Source organism: Rhineura floridana, chromosome 8 (genome assembly GCF_030035675.1).
Source record: "Rhineura floridana isolate rRhiFlo1 chromosome 8, rRhiFlo1.hap2, whole genome shotgun sequence".
NCBI lineage: Eukaryota > Metazoa > Chordata > Lepidosauria > Squamata > Rhineuridae > Rhineura > Rhineura floridana.
The window spans coordinates 48,444,733-48,461,464 of record NC_084487.1 but is presented as its reverse complement, the minus strand read 5'-3'; the positions used below and the strand labels follow the sequence as shown (position 1 = coordinate 48,461,464).

The window sequence follows — 16,732 nt, the reverse complement described above, 5'->3', positions numbered from 1 at the left end:
CAGACTGGGATAGGTCTCAACTTAAAAGGCTTGTTGAAAGAGAAAAGTCTTCAAAAGGTGTCGAAAGATAACAGAGATGATGCCTGCCTAATATTTAAGGGGAGGGAATTACAAAGTGTAGGTGCTGCCACACTGAAGGTCCATATCCTATGTTGTGCGGAACGGACCTCCTGATAAGATGGTATCTGCAGGAGGCCCTCACCTTCAGAGCACAGTGATTGACTGGGTATATAAGGGGTAAGACGGTCTTTCAGGTATCCTGGTCCCAAGCTATATAGGGCTTTGTACACCAAAACTAGAACCTTGAACTTGGTCTGGTAGCAAATGGGCAGCCAATGCAATTCTTCCAGTAGCGGGGTGACATGTTGACGATACCCTGCCCCAGTGAGCAGTCTCGCTGTCGTATTTTGCACCAGCTGCAGCTTCCGGACCAACCTCAAGGGCAGCCCCACACAGAGTGCATTACAGTAATCCAACCTGGAGGTTACCAGTGCATGGACAACAGTGGTCAGGTGATCCCAGCCCAGAAATGGCCACAGCTGTCTTACCAGCCAAAGCTGATAAAAGGCACTCTGAGCCACAGAGGTCACTTGGGCCTGTAGCGACAAAGATGGACCCAGGAACACCCCCAGACTACGGACCTGCTCTTTCAGAGGGAGTACGTCGCCATCCAAAGCAGACAACTGACCAATTATCCAAACTCGGGAACCACCAACTCACAGTGCCTCCGTCTTGATAGGATTCAGGCTCAGTTTATTGGCCCTCATCCAGCCCACCATTGAGTCCAGGCAGCGGTCAAGGGCTTGCATGGCCTCTCCCGATTCAGATGTTACAGAGAAATAGAGCTGGGTATCGTCATCATACTGCTGACACCTTGCCCCAAATCTCCTGATGACCGCTCCCAAGGGTTTCATATAGATGTTAAACAGTATGGGGGACAAGATGGTACCCTGCAGCACCCCACAGCACAACTGCCAGGGGGCCAAAAGACAGTCACCCAATACTATTCTCTGAAAGCAACCCTGGAGATAGGATCGGAACCACTGTAAAACAGTGCCTCCAATACCCATCTCACCAAGTCGGCCCAGAAGGATACCATGGTCAATGGTATCAAAAGCTGCTGAGAGATCAAGTAAGAATAACTGGGTTGCACTCCCCCTGTCCTTCTCCCGATAAAGGTCATCCATCAGGGTGACCAAGGCCGATTCAGTCCCATAACCAGGCCTGAACCCAGACTGGGAAGGGTCAAGATAATCTGTTTCATCCAAGAGTACCTGCAATTGTTGCGCTACAACCCTTTCAATCACCTTCCCTAAAAAGGGGGTATTTGCAACCGGTCGTTAGTTGTCACAAACCAATGGGTCCAGGATGGGCTTTTTCAGGAGTGGTCGGATCCCCGCCTTTTTCAGGGCGGTTGGAACCACTCCCTCCCGCAATGATGCTTTGACCACACCCTGGATCCACTTGGTCAAACCCCCTCGGCAAGCTTTAATAAGCCAAGAAGGACATGTTGCTGGCGGCATCATCGCAAACACCTTGTCTACATCATCAGGCCGCATCAACTGAAACCGTTCCCAAGAAGTTGCAGCAGATGTTGCGCTGGACACCTCATTGAGGACTACAGTAGCTGTGGATGGGGCATCAAGACTGCTACGGAGGTGAGCAACTTTATCATCAAAGTGCCTTGCAAACAATTCGGCCCCTGAAGGGTCTAAAACTCCATTTCCTGGAGTCGATGTCAATAGACATCATTAGCAGTCGCCTTCATTGTACTCAGTTTGGCACCTGCTAAAAGCATTTTTGTTTAGGCAAGCCTATCCAGGCATGCAGAAGCTATTACGTTTTTTATCTGTTTTTAACTCACGGTTGGTTTTATTATTTTGGATGCTTTTAAATACCTGTCTTTAACTGTTTTTGCCAATAATTTTATTGTTTTAATTCCTTCTGTAAACTGCTGTGAGGTTTTTACAATAAAGCAATCTATAAATGTTGTAAATAAGATACATAAATTTCATAGTCACTGTGGCCCTTGACTCTCTTTCCTCTTTTAGGCACAAAGGAATCTGCTTTATACCAAGTCAGGCCATTTGATACCATCTAGCTGAGTACTGATGACATGGACTAGCATTGGCTAGTTGTAAATAAAATAAATAAAAAAAATTTGGAGTCACTGTGGCCTGTGGGTCTCATTCCTCTTTTGTACTGAGTCAGGCCATTTGGTACCATCCAACTCATTACTGATGAGATGGACTAGCATTGACTCTCCAGGATTCCAGGGAATAGTCTCTTCTAGAGATTGAATTTTGGACCTTTGCATGCAAAGCATGCGCCCTACTACTGAGCTACAGCCTTGTTTAAAAAAGTATCTTTTAAAATTGTTTTTTTCAATTCACTAATGAATGCACATCATACTAGGGCAGATCCACACCATGCACTTAAAGCCCATTCAACATACATTTGAAGCACATGAATCCCACCACAGAATCCTGGGAACTATGGGGGGAAAACTACACATACCAGAATTCTTTGGGGAAAATCATATACTTTAAATGTGAGTTGGATGTGCCTCAAATGTATTATGTGGATCTGCATTACTTCATAAACTTTGCCTTTGTATAAATCATTTTAATTAAATTTTAAAATGGAAATGAGCTACAAAGGTTACTGGGTGACCATGGACTACACACCATCTCTCAGCCTAATCTGCCACTCACAGTGAAAACAACAGAGGGGGACCATTACCACCTCAAGAAAGAAGGGCACACTTAAAATGTAGAGGAAATAATAATGTACAACCATAGTGTGAAATCAGATACATATCAAGACATAGTATGAAGAAGTATTTATATAAGCATGACTGTCAAATATGTTTATTATTTATATGACCTGTAAATATATTTATAGTGCAATCCTATGCATGTTTACTCAGAAGCAAGTTGCAATGTATTCAATGGGGTTAGACAGGGAAGCATACACAGGACTGCAATTCAGTGATAAGGAACTTCATTCAGCCAATCCAAAATTCAGAATCATGCCACTTTAAGCTGTTTTGCAACTGTTGTATACTTGTTTTATGGTTATTAGGTTTTAAATGGCTTTATTTCTTGTTTTGAGCTGCCTTGGTTTCCAGCCCTACCTCACAGGGTTGTTGTAAATATTCCATACACACACACACACACACACACATACTGGAGATGTAAAAATACACACACGCCATATAATAGTTTATTGTCAAAACTAGTAGGCCATTGCAGAATATTTTTTTAAAGTATTAGTTTCCTGCCAAATAAAAGCAGTGACACCTAAGTAAGCCCTGCCTAAATGCTTAAAAAAAAGGAACGGAGGGAGAAAGATTTACAACACAATCCCTTTCTATGTTCACTCAAAAGTCCCATAGATTTTCAACACAGTCCTAACCAGGTCTACTCAAAAGTAAGCCCTACTGAGTTCAATGGGGTTAACTCCCAGGTATGTGGAATTAGCATTGTAGCTTTACTCCCAGAAAAGCTTCGTATTGGGAAAGTTTTCAAAACAGGTTATCCATACGTCAAATAAACTGCCTTCTTCAACAGTCCAGTAAAACTTAAACTTGTTTGACTCCTTAATTAGAAAAGTGTAACACTGCAACATTAATTGGAAGATATAATGTATGCCATTTTTGCAAGTAATTCTAAAACCTTACATGTACATTTTGATTTTAATTATAACTAAAATTGTTTATTGTGTATGCCCACCAAGATCATGCTGTGATCTTCTGTTGTAGTGCAATTCTATGTGCAATTCTATGCATGTTTACTCAGAAGCAAGTCCTAATCCTGCACAGAGAAAGTACTCTTTATGCTGCTAAAATCCTATGTATTTATTGAATTCCTGATGTGAGACAAGCAGGAAACGGAAACTGTTCTCAGAACTTGAACTGGGGTTTAGGTATTGCCTGGGGGTCAACAAATTTTGCCAATCACAACCTTGACTTCACTTACTAGCTAAAAACCTGAAAGGGCAGGGATTAGAGGATCCAGTACTAACAGAAGTTGGGGGGGGAGCTGATGTTTTGGTTTATATCTTTTGAACCAGACCACCTGGAAGCTTTTTTTTTTAAATGAAAGCTATGAGTCCGGAGGTTAAGGTAACGCACCCGGAGAGGACCCCCAAAAACCAGAGTCTCCGGGTGAAAACTGGACACCTGTCAATCCTAGTCCACACTACTTTTGTGATTGTAATTTGTTTAAAACTGTTTTTAATGTTGTATTTTAAATTGTTGTAACCTGTTCTGGGACCTTAGGGTGAATGGCAGGTAATAAATGATATTATTAATAATTATAATATTAACCACAGTATATGCCTGGTGTTGAAGCATCCTAAGTGACAAATTCTGAATAGATTCATAGTAGGTGAAGAGGAAAATGGGTGGTTTATGGCCCAAGCAGCTTCCATCATTTGCTATGCTTCCTCTTTAGTGCAGGACCAGGAGGTCCAGCAAAGGAACTGTGTGGATTTTTGTAAGCAGAAAAACTGCCTGCTTGGCTTTCTGTAACTAATTTCATCATTGTCTGGGGGCAAAGAGAGATGCAGGGACTTGGTTAAGTACATCAATTATGTGGAGCCCAGTGGGGAGGATGAAAAGCCAGATTAATGAGACTGCACTGTGGATTTCTCACCTTTTTTATAGCTTTATAGAAGGGTGAGGCTGGCAAAATTCATTTTTATGTTTTTATCCCAATGTTGCTATAATGGAAGACTTACCTGATGACCTTTCCACTGCTTACACAGCTATGAGCCTGTTGCTGTTGGAAAGGGGTCTGTTTAGGTCTTTCAAATATAGTTGGGTTTTTTTAAAAAACAACAACAACTTACTGCTTCAGCAGCAGCTTGTGAGTGATGAAGATGGCAAATCTGAATATTTTTGACAGGCCTGTAGCCAGCTTAAAAGTTCAGGGGGCACAAAAAAAGTAGGGTAGATTATATGTAATAAATGTAATTATTTATTTTTAAAAGGGGAGAAATGTTAGGGGGTGGGCCCCCACCTAAAGATCTGATTCTTGAGTGCCCCCCTACAATAGAACAATTACCATATTGTGGATGGTGGGTACTCTGCCAGCCTTGAGGACATCTAGCAAACTCCAGCCCTCGCCACCCTTTGGCGCCAGCTATGATCTGGGCATTTCAAGCAGCTGGCTCTGACCGTGATAGTTCTGATCACAACTCCGGCTTGGCGGGCGGGGGTTTCTATACTCTTGACAGTAAAGCAAGAAAAGGCAGGGCCTCTTATTTTTATTCCTTTTGAAGCTGATCTGGTAGCTTTCCCGGCGGAAGTGCGAGATATAAATGCTTTAAATAGATTCTGCTTGCACATATCCAGCCAGATCCTACTAGTATTTACTCGAAGTAAATCCTACTTTATTTAAGGGGTTTTACTCTCGAGTAAGTGCATAAGCAGCTTCTGGCTTAAATATCGGGGATTCAGGGCTTGACTGCACTGCTGTAACTTCTGCTTCAGTAAAGCCTCCTCCTTTTAGCGGCGGTACTGGACTGCTGTGTTTTACTTGCAAGTGCCACTGAATTTGATGGTAAGAGCGTATTAGGTGTAGCTGTTACACGCCTTCATCCCTAGGTGAAAAAGAGACGCTCTTCTCTGAAGCTGTCTCTTTAAACAAGAGCGTGGTAGAAGGAGGTGCTTGCCGTACATTTTTATACGCCTTGGAGGGGAATTGAGAGCGCGCACGCGCCTTTCTCCTACCCTTCCCAGCTGCCGCCGCCTCGCGCTCCGCCCTTTTGCGCGCGCTGCCCCGTCGGTGCCCCATTGGTCGGGCTCTGTCAGCTGATCCTGTGTTATTTCCTGTGTGTGTGAGGGGAGAATGGAGAGAGAAATCTCCGAACCGCCGCCGCGGAGCCGCCCCCGGCCCGAAGCGGATCCCCGCCGCCCCCGGCCCGAAGCGGATCCCCGCCGCCCCACGCGCCACTGAGAAACCTCACCCGCTCCGCGCTCCCCCTTGGGGGGGGCGGGGGAGGGCAACGAAGCTTAGGTAACGACTTCCATACGTTTTAAAGTCCAATCGCGGGCCTCGATGGAAGGGGCGGGGCGCGCGTGTGAGGCGGAGTGGGAAAAGGGGACTGTGCCAGGCGGCCCATGGGCCGCGGCGTCCATGTCCCTCCCCCCAGTCCGGTTCCTGTGATGGATGCTGATGATATAAATGCGCGCTGCCTAGGGGGAGAGGTTGGGGGTGGGTATGTCGGGGTGGGATGGTAAATCTGTTGGCCGTTCGGATGTGCTCTTTTTTTTTTAATCCCTTGGTACTTTCCTCCTTGGCCATTGCGTACATGCATCTTAAACAGGAGAGGGGGGTTGGAGAGAAGTGTAATTAGGTAGGGGCAGGGTTTTTTAAAAGGGGACAGTGAAATGGTTCTGTTTTGAATATCTGGCGAGTGGGGTAGTCATGCTTTCCTGGTGGAATGATACTTGTACGAGACTAAGGAGCTAGAGGCTCCTTGAGGAGTAGGAAAGGCATCTTGTCTCTTGCTTGGGTCGGAATTCTTGCATATTGCTTTTGCAGTGAAGCGGGGATCGAAGGAGCGCACAGGAGTCAGTTGGGCCCACTCCATTGGGTTTTTTTCTGTCGCCAAACGTGTGTGTTTTTTAAAAAAGCTGTAGGCAGGACTAATGTAAAATTGAAGTACGAATGAAACAAAATATTTTCTGACTTCCATTATGTTTCTTAGGCTGTATGCTAGTCTTGGATTCAGTTGGTTCATTACTGTCTTCCAGTTCATTTGCAAGGCAAACTGTTGGGGTTGACCACTCTAAACAAACAGGAAGACCCAGGCTGGGGTGAAGAGGAGACAAGAGCCTCAAAACATTAAATGTCTTAAATAAGCTGGGAATGATAATTCTTCATGATAGGTATTCATATAAGCAAAACTGAACTGTATAAAATGTTTCTGGGTGGCTCTGTAGTACTAATTGCTTCATGCACTGCGTTACTGAAGTACCTCATTAGGCTTTTTCACTTTAAGAGTCAATGGAGATCATTTGAGGGTATATTATCTGATAAAATCTAACTATGGTGTAGCCATATATTGGAAGTAAATGTCGTGAGCTGTTTTCCTAGAAAAAGGGCAATGATTAGATGTAACTTTTATGATCCACTTTTTATTATAATAATACTCAAAGTGGCTTATAATATGAAACAAAAATACAATTTGGAAAACTAAATACAATATAAAATATAAAACATTATATACATTCATAACATTACATGCTACTTGATTTTACACCAAGGATTTCAGCCAGGAAAGTTGCTTTCCAGATGGGGCCTTCGGGTAAAGAGTTACACTTACTGTTCAGGCTTTGCAATCTCCTCAGCCTCCAGATGAATTACAGGTGTTGAATCAGAGTTTTTGTGTTGGTCATCTTCAATGGCATGCCTTCCTGCTCCTGTAATGTTGAAATGAGGTATTTGTTTGGCTGAGCAGCTTCAGAGTTTCCAGTGGCATATATGGAGAGGAAACTTTTCAAGCTTCAAGGAAAGCCTCCTTTTGTTTGTTTGAGACTGTGAGTCCCTTTGCCACTTGAGCAGCAGATGGTGAGTGTTATTGGAGGTTGATGGGAAATCCACCCCCTTATACTCCATGCCTGACTGATGATGCTTAATGCTCTAATTTGACCCAGCAATGGCAGCTTTGGACAGCTCAGTCCCCTCTTGCTGCAACTGCTGTGTTTAGTAGACTCTTCACTTTCTATTTCTTTTTTTTACATTAATATTTATTAAGTTTTTCAATCGATTCTAAGAAGCACGAAAAGAAACAGAAGAAAAATGTCCTATTCTTTTCTCGCTTAATCTGGGTATTACAGCTATGGTGTTATCAAATTAATTACATTATAGACTACTGTATCTGCTAGACTTACCTTAAACTTGAACATTGACCACATTAATACATCTTCAGTTCAACCTAAGCTTTCCAAATTGTTTTATATGCCAGTTGCACACTCCTGTCATTATGTTAATCACTTGTATAGTCTATAAACTGCCACTATTCCATACAGAATAAATCCTTTTTCTTGTCCTTTGCCAATCTCAGTGTATTTATTTTTCTAAGAGTGTGATTTGCCACACTTTCTTAAACCAAACATTATAGTTGCTCCCTTCTAGATGTTTCCAAAATTGAGCAGTTGCCATATAGCTAATAAACGCCTTAAGCTATATATCCATATTTTCTCCCTAAAATAGATTCATTATGGCTAATTCAGGTGAATTATTCATGTTTTGACCTGTAATCTCAGTTTTATTCCAGCAAACACCATTTCTTAATATGCTGCTACTTTATCACAATAGCTTCACACGTGCTGGAAAGAATCTGCTACATTACATCCTCCCCAGCACATGGGGGAATGATTTGAAGTAATCTGAGATGTGCAGAGGGGTTAAATATCACTTTTGAAAGATTTTCAGTGTAATTTCTCTCATGGAAGCTGAGACAGAGATGAATGGGAACCTAGTCCACATGGAAATCCATACAGATTCATCTATATCTATATTCCAGTCCTGTTCCTCCATAACTTTATTCCCATATTTGATCCTGAATCAGCACCAAGTAACAGTTTATAAACTTTCAATATCACTCCTTTGTTGTCTTTATCTAAGGAGCAAAGAAAGTTTTCAAAGGGGATAAACGGCCAAAGTACTTGATCTCTTATTTGTGGTTTCCTAATGAAATACCCATTTGATACCAAGCTAACAATGTAATTTCTGTACCCGAAGTTGCTTTTTCTATGTATCTTTAGGTAGAGGTTGACCATCGATATAAAAATCCCATAATTTATATAAACCTATCTCATCAAACACCTTGGTGTTAAACTGCCTATTCTTTGATTAAAATTTGAGATGACAATAAACTGGAATTAGTGGAGAAAGATCTAGCAATAGTCTCTCCTTCCTTTGCTTCCATATTTGTATAGCTGCAAGCAAAGATGTGTTGCAATTCTAAATAAACATTTGTAGTTTCTTACGTATGAAAAAAGTTTATCAAATATTGGGAATTCCCAGGAGAGCTTTGTCTATATGCACCCACTTTTTAGTTTGGTTCTTGACCACAAACATAACCAAATGGCTAAATTGATATGACTCATAATTTAAAAGTTGGTATTCCCCACTCTCCTGCTGAAGGGGATCTGTATTGTAAAGACTTTGTAGCACAGGATCTGCTGCTCTGAAAAATAAATTGTTCAACTATACTTCGCTGTAGATCTAGTGCTCTTTCTGGAATCTCCATAGGAAGAGCATAAAATAAATATGATAACTTAGAACCATGATTTTACTGCGGCATTTTAGCTCATTCACGTAAGATTTAATTTCTTCCCACATTTTATATCTGTTAATCTTTTCTTTCAGATTGGTCCATAATTGGCATACTAAGATTCTTAGTAAATAAACCTGCCCGATATCTAAATTGTTTGAACACCAGTGAAACACCTAGTACACTGGAGATCAGGTGCTGGTTATCTGGGGGAATATTTAAGCACATTAAACCCAATGTTTTTTAAAGTTCACCTTAAGACCTGCTATCTTCTCAAAACTTTACAATTCCATCTTAAGCTGCAGTACAGCTTCTGATGGGTCTTTCAGTGTTAAAAGCATATTGTGTGCATAATGACTTAACAGTTGCTCCTTATCTTGTGCTGCTCCTTATCTTATGCTACTACCCTCTTTATACCTGAATTAGCTTTTGTATTATTGGCCAAGAATTCAGTTGCTAATGTAAATAATAAAGTGGGTACCCCTGTTTTGTGCTGCTCTGTCTTCTAATGTAGCTTGAATCTATGCTGTTCTAATTTGGGCTAAGGAGACGGGAGTAAATAGCTCTCATAGATGTAATGAATTTAGGCCAAGTTGAAAGTAACTAAAAGAATTTAATAAAAAAATTCCAGTTAACGCTGTCAAATGCCTTAAAAGAACCAAGGCTAATATGGCTATATATTTATTTTATTTATTAGATTTATGTCTATAAGTAGGAGCCCAAGGCGGCAAACAAAAGAACTAAAAACACTTTAACACATCATAAAAACAGACTGGGATAAGGTCTATAATTAAAAGACTTGTTGAAAGAGGAAGGTCTTTAGCAGGCGCCAAAAGATAACAGAGATGGTGCCTGTCTAATATTTAAGGGGAGGGAATTCCAAAGGGTAGGTGCCACTACACTAAACGTCCGTTTCCTATGTTGTGCAGAACGGACCTCCTGATAAGATGGTATCTGTAGGAGGCCCTCACCTGCGGAGTGCAGTGATCAAGTAGGCATATAAGGATGAGATGGTCTTTCAGATATCCTGGTCCCAAGCTGCATAGGGCTTTGTACACCAAAACTAGAACCTTGAACTTAGCCCAATAGCTAATAGGTAACCAGTGCTATTCTTCCAGTAGCGGGGTGACATGTTGGTGATACCCTGCCCCAGTGAGCAGTCTCGCCGCCGCATTTTGCACCTGCTGTAGCTTCCGGATCAACCTCAAGGGTAGCCCCACATAGAGTGCATTACAGTAATCCAGCCTGGAGGTTACCAGTCCATGGACAACAGTGGTCAGGCTATTCTGGCCCAGAAATGGCCACAGCTGTCTTACCAGCCAAAGCTGGTAAAAGGCACTCCTAGCCACTGAGGTCACCTGGGCCTCTAGTGACAAAGCTGGATCCAGGGGTATCCCCAGACTACGGACCTGCTCTTTCAGAGGGAGTTTGACCCCATCCAAAGCAGGCAACTGACCAATTATCTGAAACCTGGCTACAAGGTCTTTGTGTAATTTACAATACTTCATAACTCCAAAAGGTGCCTCATAGGATCTGCTATATACCGCTGAGGTGTAAAGCCAAACTGATCAGGAGGTACAACCATTCCAGTGCATGGTTGAAGTCTGTTGGACAAAACAGTTCTCAATAATTTATAATCGGTATTAAGTAATTAAAGAGGCCTATGGGAGTCCATCTGAAGAGGGTCTTTTCCTGGCTTCAATAATATAACAATCCTGGAGCAGGTCCAAGTCCCAGGAAGTTAGGCCCCCTCCAGGATTCCATTGAAAATTTCTTGCAAAGAAGGCAATAGAATATAACTTAAAGGCTTTATAAAATCCTATAATGAAGCTGATTGGCCTCGGACCTTTATTAGGTTTTAATTTTTAAGTTCTTCGACTTCATTGAGCGTAATTGACTCATCCAACCAAGCACCAATTTCCTGTAGAAATTGGGAAACCTTTGCATCTTATTGATAGGCGTCCATTTGGGTGGTCTCAACTGGTACCTCTCTATAAGTATTTTCAAAGTATCCAACAAATCATTCTGCTATATCTATCTGTACCTAACCTCACCTTCATCCACAATTGTACTAACGTTATTCTTTGATTTCCGTTTTCTCAACCTAAATGCTAACGGGTGGACCCTTTTTCATCAAATTCATAAGAATGTTGTTTAGTGTAAAGCATCCCTAGTGTTTTGTTTATATCCAATAAATTTGTTTCAGCTTGGTTTTTGTCTAGCAGTCTCAAAACTTTTACTGTCCCGATTTCTGTATGTTTAATAGTCAAATCTTTTACCTTCTGCTCTGAATCTGTGCCCTTGTCGTTTTTTGATCTTTAGTACAGGTGCCTCTAATCACTCCATTCGTTGTCTCCCATTGCAGGGTAGGACTTATTGACTGATCTACATTTTCCTGAAAATACCACTTCAGTCCATCGCCTGCCAGATTAAACCTCCACACCAGACACTATGCAGTGTAAGGGATTAATGCCATTTGTACTGAAATGGGCATGTGGCCAAAGATTTTAATTAATCCTATCTCCACTCCCATAACTTTATATAACCATAACTCTGACACGAGGACTGTGTCTAGCCTGGAATACATATCATGAGGGTGTGAATGAAAAGTATGACTATAGTCTGATGGAAATATCTTGGCCCATACATGCCATAATCAATATAAATGAAAAACTGAAAATACTTTTGAAATCCAGATATATTGGTATAGCTGCACCCCATTTCTAGCATATTGCTTAAATATTTCCTATTCTTGGCATTGAGGCATCATCTACTGCACGTTCCAGTTGATATCACCCCAACCACTATTCCACATGAGACAATTTTTTAAAAACCTGGAGAAAACTAGCTGCCCTTCATAGGGAGCATTGATAGAGGCAAAGGCTGTTCTATATATATGGTCTAGGGATACCAGACCTTCGGCTTTTGGCCGGAGACTCTGGTTTGGGGGGGATCATCTCCGGGTGACTCATCTTAATTGCAGGACTTTTAGCTTTCATTAAAACAATTAAGTTTCTAGGTGGTCTGGTTCCCAAGATACACACCAAAACTTCAGCTGCCCCCCACAACTTCTGTTAGTTGCACTAAGTTCTGCTCTAGTCTCTGCCCTTTCAGGTTTTTAGCCAATAATAAGTCAGGGTTGTGATTGACAATAACAAGAGCTAAATGCATTTCAGGTTCTGAGAACAGTTTCCTTTTCCTGTTTCCTTTCACATCTGGAATTCAATAAATATATAGCTTTCAGCAGCATAAAGAGTACTTTCTCTGTATAGGATTGGGACTTGCTTCTGAGTAAACATGCATAGGATTGCACTACAACAGAAGATCAAAGAAGGATCTTGGTAGGCATAAAAGCGTACATGTAAGGTTTTTTAAAATACTTGCAAAAATGGTATATTATACTTTTTATTTTTCAAATAATTTCTGAACAGAAGTTTTAAAAAGTGTACATGCTTCAGTGTTATACTTTTCTAATTAAGGAGTCAAAGTTTAAATTTTAAAGGATTGTGGGCAGCTTATTTGTCTTATTCATAACCTTCCCAATATGAAATTTTTCTGGGAGTAAAACTTCAATGCTAACTCCACATACTTGGGAGCTAACCCCATTGTGTTCAGTAGGACTTACTTTTGAGTAGCCATGGTTAGGATTGTGCTGAAAATCAGTGGGACTTTAGAGTGAACATAAAAAAGGATTGTGTTGTAAATCTCTCCCCCTCTGATCCTTTTTTTTTTAAGAAGTAAGGCAGGGCTTACTTAAGCGTCACTGCTTTTTATTTGGCAGGAAACTAACAGCAATTTATTTAAAACATGTTCTGCAATGGCCAAATGGTTTTGACAATGAACTATTATATGGGATGTATGTATTTTTACATCTCCAGTGTGTGCGTATATGGAATATTTCCAACAACCCTGTGAGGTAGAGTTGGAAACCAAGGCAGCTCACAACAAGAAATAAAGCCATTTAAAATCCAAAACTGTAAAACAAATATAAAACAGTTGCAAAACAGCTTAAAGTGGCATGATTCTGAATTTTGGATTGGGTGAGTGAAGTTCCTTATCATTGAATTGCAGTCCTGTGCATTCTTCCCTGTCTGAGTAAGCCCGATTGAGTACATTGGGACTTGCTTCTGAGTAAACATGCTAGGATTGCACTATAAATATATTTACAGGTCATGTAAATAATAAACATATTTGACAGTCATGCTTATATAAATACTTCTTCATACTATGTTTTGATATGTATCTGATTTCACACTATGGTTGTACATTATTTCCTCTACATTTTAAGTGTGCCCTTCTTTCTTGAGGTGGTAATGGTCCCCCTCTGTTGTTTTCACTGTGAGTGGCAGATAAGGCTGAGAGATGGTGTGTAGCCCATGGTCACCCAGTAACCTTTGTAGCTCATTTTCATTTTAAAATTTAATTAAAATGATTTAAACATAGGCAAAGTTTATGAAGTAATGCAGATCCACATAATACATTTGAGGCACATCCAACTCACATTTAAAGTATATGATTTTCCCCAAAGAATTCTGGTATGTGTAGTTTGCCCCCCATAGTTCCCAGGATTCTGTGGTGGGATTCATGTGCTTCAAATGTATGTTGAATGGACTTTAAGTGCATGGTGTGGATCTGCCCTAGTATGCTGTGCATTCATTAGTGAATTGAAAAGAACAATTTTAAAGGATACATTTTTAAAAAGGCCTGTAGCCCAGTGGTAGGACACATGCTGTGCATGCAAAGGTCCAAAATTCAATCTCTGGAAGAGACTATTGCCTAGAATCCTGGAGAGCCAATGCTAGTTCATGTCATCAGTACTGAGCTGGATGGTACCATATGGCCTGACTCAGTACAAAAGAGGAAAGAGACCCACGGGCCACAGTGACTCAAAAAAAATATTTATTTTATTTACAGCAATTATGTACTGCTTTATTGTAAAAAATCTCAAAGTGGTTTATAGCAGGATTTGAAACAATAAAATTTTTGGCAAAACCCGTTAATGATAGGTATTGAAAAACATGAGTTTATAGCAGCCCTTAGGGGAGACAGAAAAGGGTAAAGAATCCTCTTACTCGTTTCTCAAACCTCTGTCTGAAGTGAAGGGTCAAATCTGTAAAGGAATTTGGATGTTAAAAGGTAGGTGCAGGGCATTCCAGACAGGGTTGCTAACCCTACTTGGATATGGATATCTTTGGAGAGGATCCCTAGTCAAGCTTTACCAACAACACAATCCAAACCATATCTAGTGAGAAGCAAGTCCTATTGAGTTCTATGAAGCGTAGTCCTTTAGTAAGCGTGTTTAGAATTGCAGCTCTTTGGGGGCATCCATCTTTACTCCTCAGTGCTCCTATCTAACATCTCCACAACACTAGGCTCCTTTCTTCCTACAGTGGCCTTCTGGTGACTGGCCTGGCCCAGCCTGAGGGCACTTAAACCCTTTTTGCCAAAAGCAAGTTGGCTAGATTAAATGTTCCCTGCCCAGGCTCCAACTTTTAGCTAAGATTTCTATCTTAATTTCCAATCAGAGAAATGTTTTTGTATGAATTGTATGCACCATGCAACTGTGGTTGATGCTTAATGTATTATGCTTAATGATGGAACTTGGACCTGCCCCGTGACTACACTTGGGCCCGCCCCCAAAATCTCAGGGTTTGGGATGCTTCTGACCTAGCAACGCTAATACAGTCCAACTTCTCTTCCAAAAAAATATAACAACTCCTAGGATCTCTTTGATTTTCTCCAGTTGAAAGTTTAAATGACTATGCGGCATGATTCTGACTACTTTCGCCTTATTAGTTCCCAGACCAGCTACATATTTTCTGCCCATTCCTTTCCTGGCAACAAAATATATCTCTAAGATCTCCATGCTTTCTTACATTATTACTGAAGGATTTAGTTCTTTAACATGTCTGCATAATCTATTCCTCTTAACTAGGTGTGTTGCACCCTTAACATTCAGCTTTTCTAAAGATGGCTAGCCATACATAGAACATTCAAACAGATTACATTTCAGATATTCTCTGTAAAATCTTCCATGTCTGACCCTGAAACCTTCCCCTCCCCTCTCCTCCAGTACCCCCCCTGCTGTAAGTACTCTTAATGGCAATTTCTACCCTACTGGGTCCCTTCTACTAAAGGGTGAGGAGCTCTTTCTCCAGTATTTCAATACTGGAGAAAGTACAATAACATTCCCACTATGTTTATGTTGGGACAAGAGAACACAGAGCCCAGTGAACCTGTGGTATTTAAATTAATCCCATCTTCCCACGCACGGCCTGAAAAACAACACTGTACATTGCTTATCTAGACCCTCTAGTTACTAACAACACAATGAAAAACTAGATAAGGCAGCATTAAGTCACTAATAAGCAGGTAGCTTCCACAATTTTTGGCATAAATCACTTCTTTGGGGAGTGTAATGATCTTAGCTGTGGTGGGGGGGATGTCTTTCACTTGAAGCTGATTGTAGCTGCTTCTCCACTGTCTTTTTCCTTCAAACCTCTTCCCAAGTGTTTCCACCCTCTGTGCCTCCATCTTTCTCTCCTCCTACAGAGACCATCATCTCACAGTCTGTTGGCAGTTCAATTTGAAGCTCTGTTAATACAGTCACCATTTCCTTTCTTCTTGATATTGCATAAGATGCTCCATTAAGTGACAGTAAAAAAAGAATGGGAACCCCAACTATAGGGGATTCCAGCTTCTTGTAATTTTAAACTGAATGGACGGAATACACATTGATTTTGTAAAGTTTCAAGGGCCACATTCTGGAGCACCATAACTGGTGTGCTACTGCACCCCTCAGTCTATTTAGTACCTCTTTTTTCTTCGTATACCATGCAAAACATACCACGATATCTTGATTTGCCAGTCTGTGATCTGAACCCCACTGCCCTTTGTGCTCTTTCCAAATCAATAGAGAAATCAGATAATTGAGGTCAACTGTTGAGCAACAAAGGATTTTACATCACTTTTTCTGTGTCTTCAGAAATTCCTCAAAGGCAATTTTTTTTGTTTTGATTTTCCTGCCCCTTGAGCTTTAATTTTATATTTCTATTTTTCATTTTTAATCTAATTATGTTAGTATGAGAAGCTGCTACGTCAAATGCCTCTGTAGCTGTAGTTTCTACTTCCTCAATCTGTGTTTCAAGTTCTGAAATTTTTTAGTCCAACAGGCCTCCCCAGCTTTCCGTCAACCCTGCTTTAAAAGCCCTGTGTTCCTCTCAATGTAGGTGGTTCACCCATTTGATCTCCCTCAGAAATTTTCTGAGATCCAAGCGCCATCTTAAAAGGGCTCAGGGCTGAGGAACTGATATTAGCCTCAACTGTCACTTTAAGTCAAAAATATTCTGTAAGTTAATTTTTTTTTACCTGAAGCGATACTCGTTTTCATATGGTGTCTAGGGCTGCTGTGTTCACAAAATAATGTCCAAGTGATATATCT

The 16,732-nt window shown here is 41.0% G+C and overlaps 1 protein-coding gene across 7 annotated transcripts in view; it reads left to right on the top strand.

Moving 5' to 3' along the window:
- TCF20 (transcription factor 20) overlaps positions 1-16,732 on the top strand; it is a 337,827-nt gene that overhangs the window by 220,296 nt on the left and 100,799 nt on the right. For 4 of the 7 annotated variants that reach the window (XR_009764420.1, XM_061639341.1, XM_061639340.1 and 1 more), the window contains exon 1: positions 5,730-6,023. The exons of the other annotated variants lie outside the window; for them this stretch is intronic. The gene's annotated coding sequence lies outside the window, so the exon portion shown is untranslated. Of the gene's footprint in view, positions 1-5,729; positions 6,024-16,732 lie in introns of those variants that run through there. 7 annotated transcript variants of the gene reach the window in all.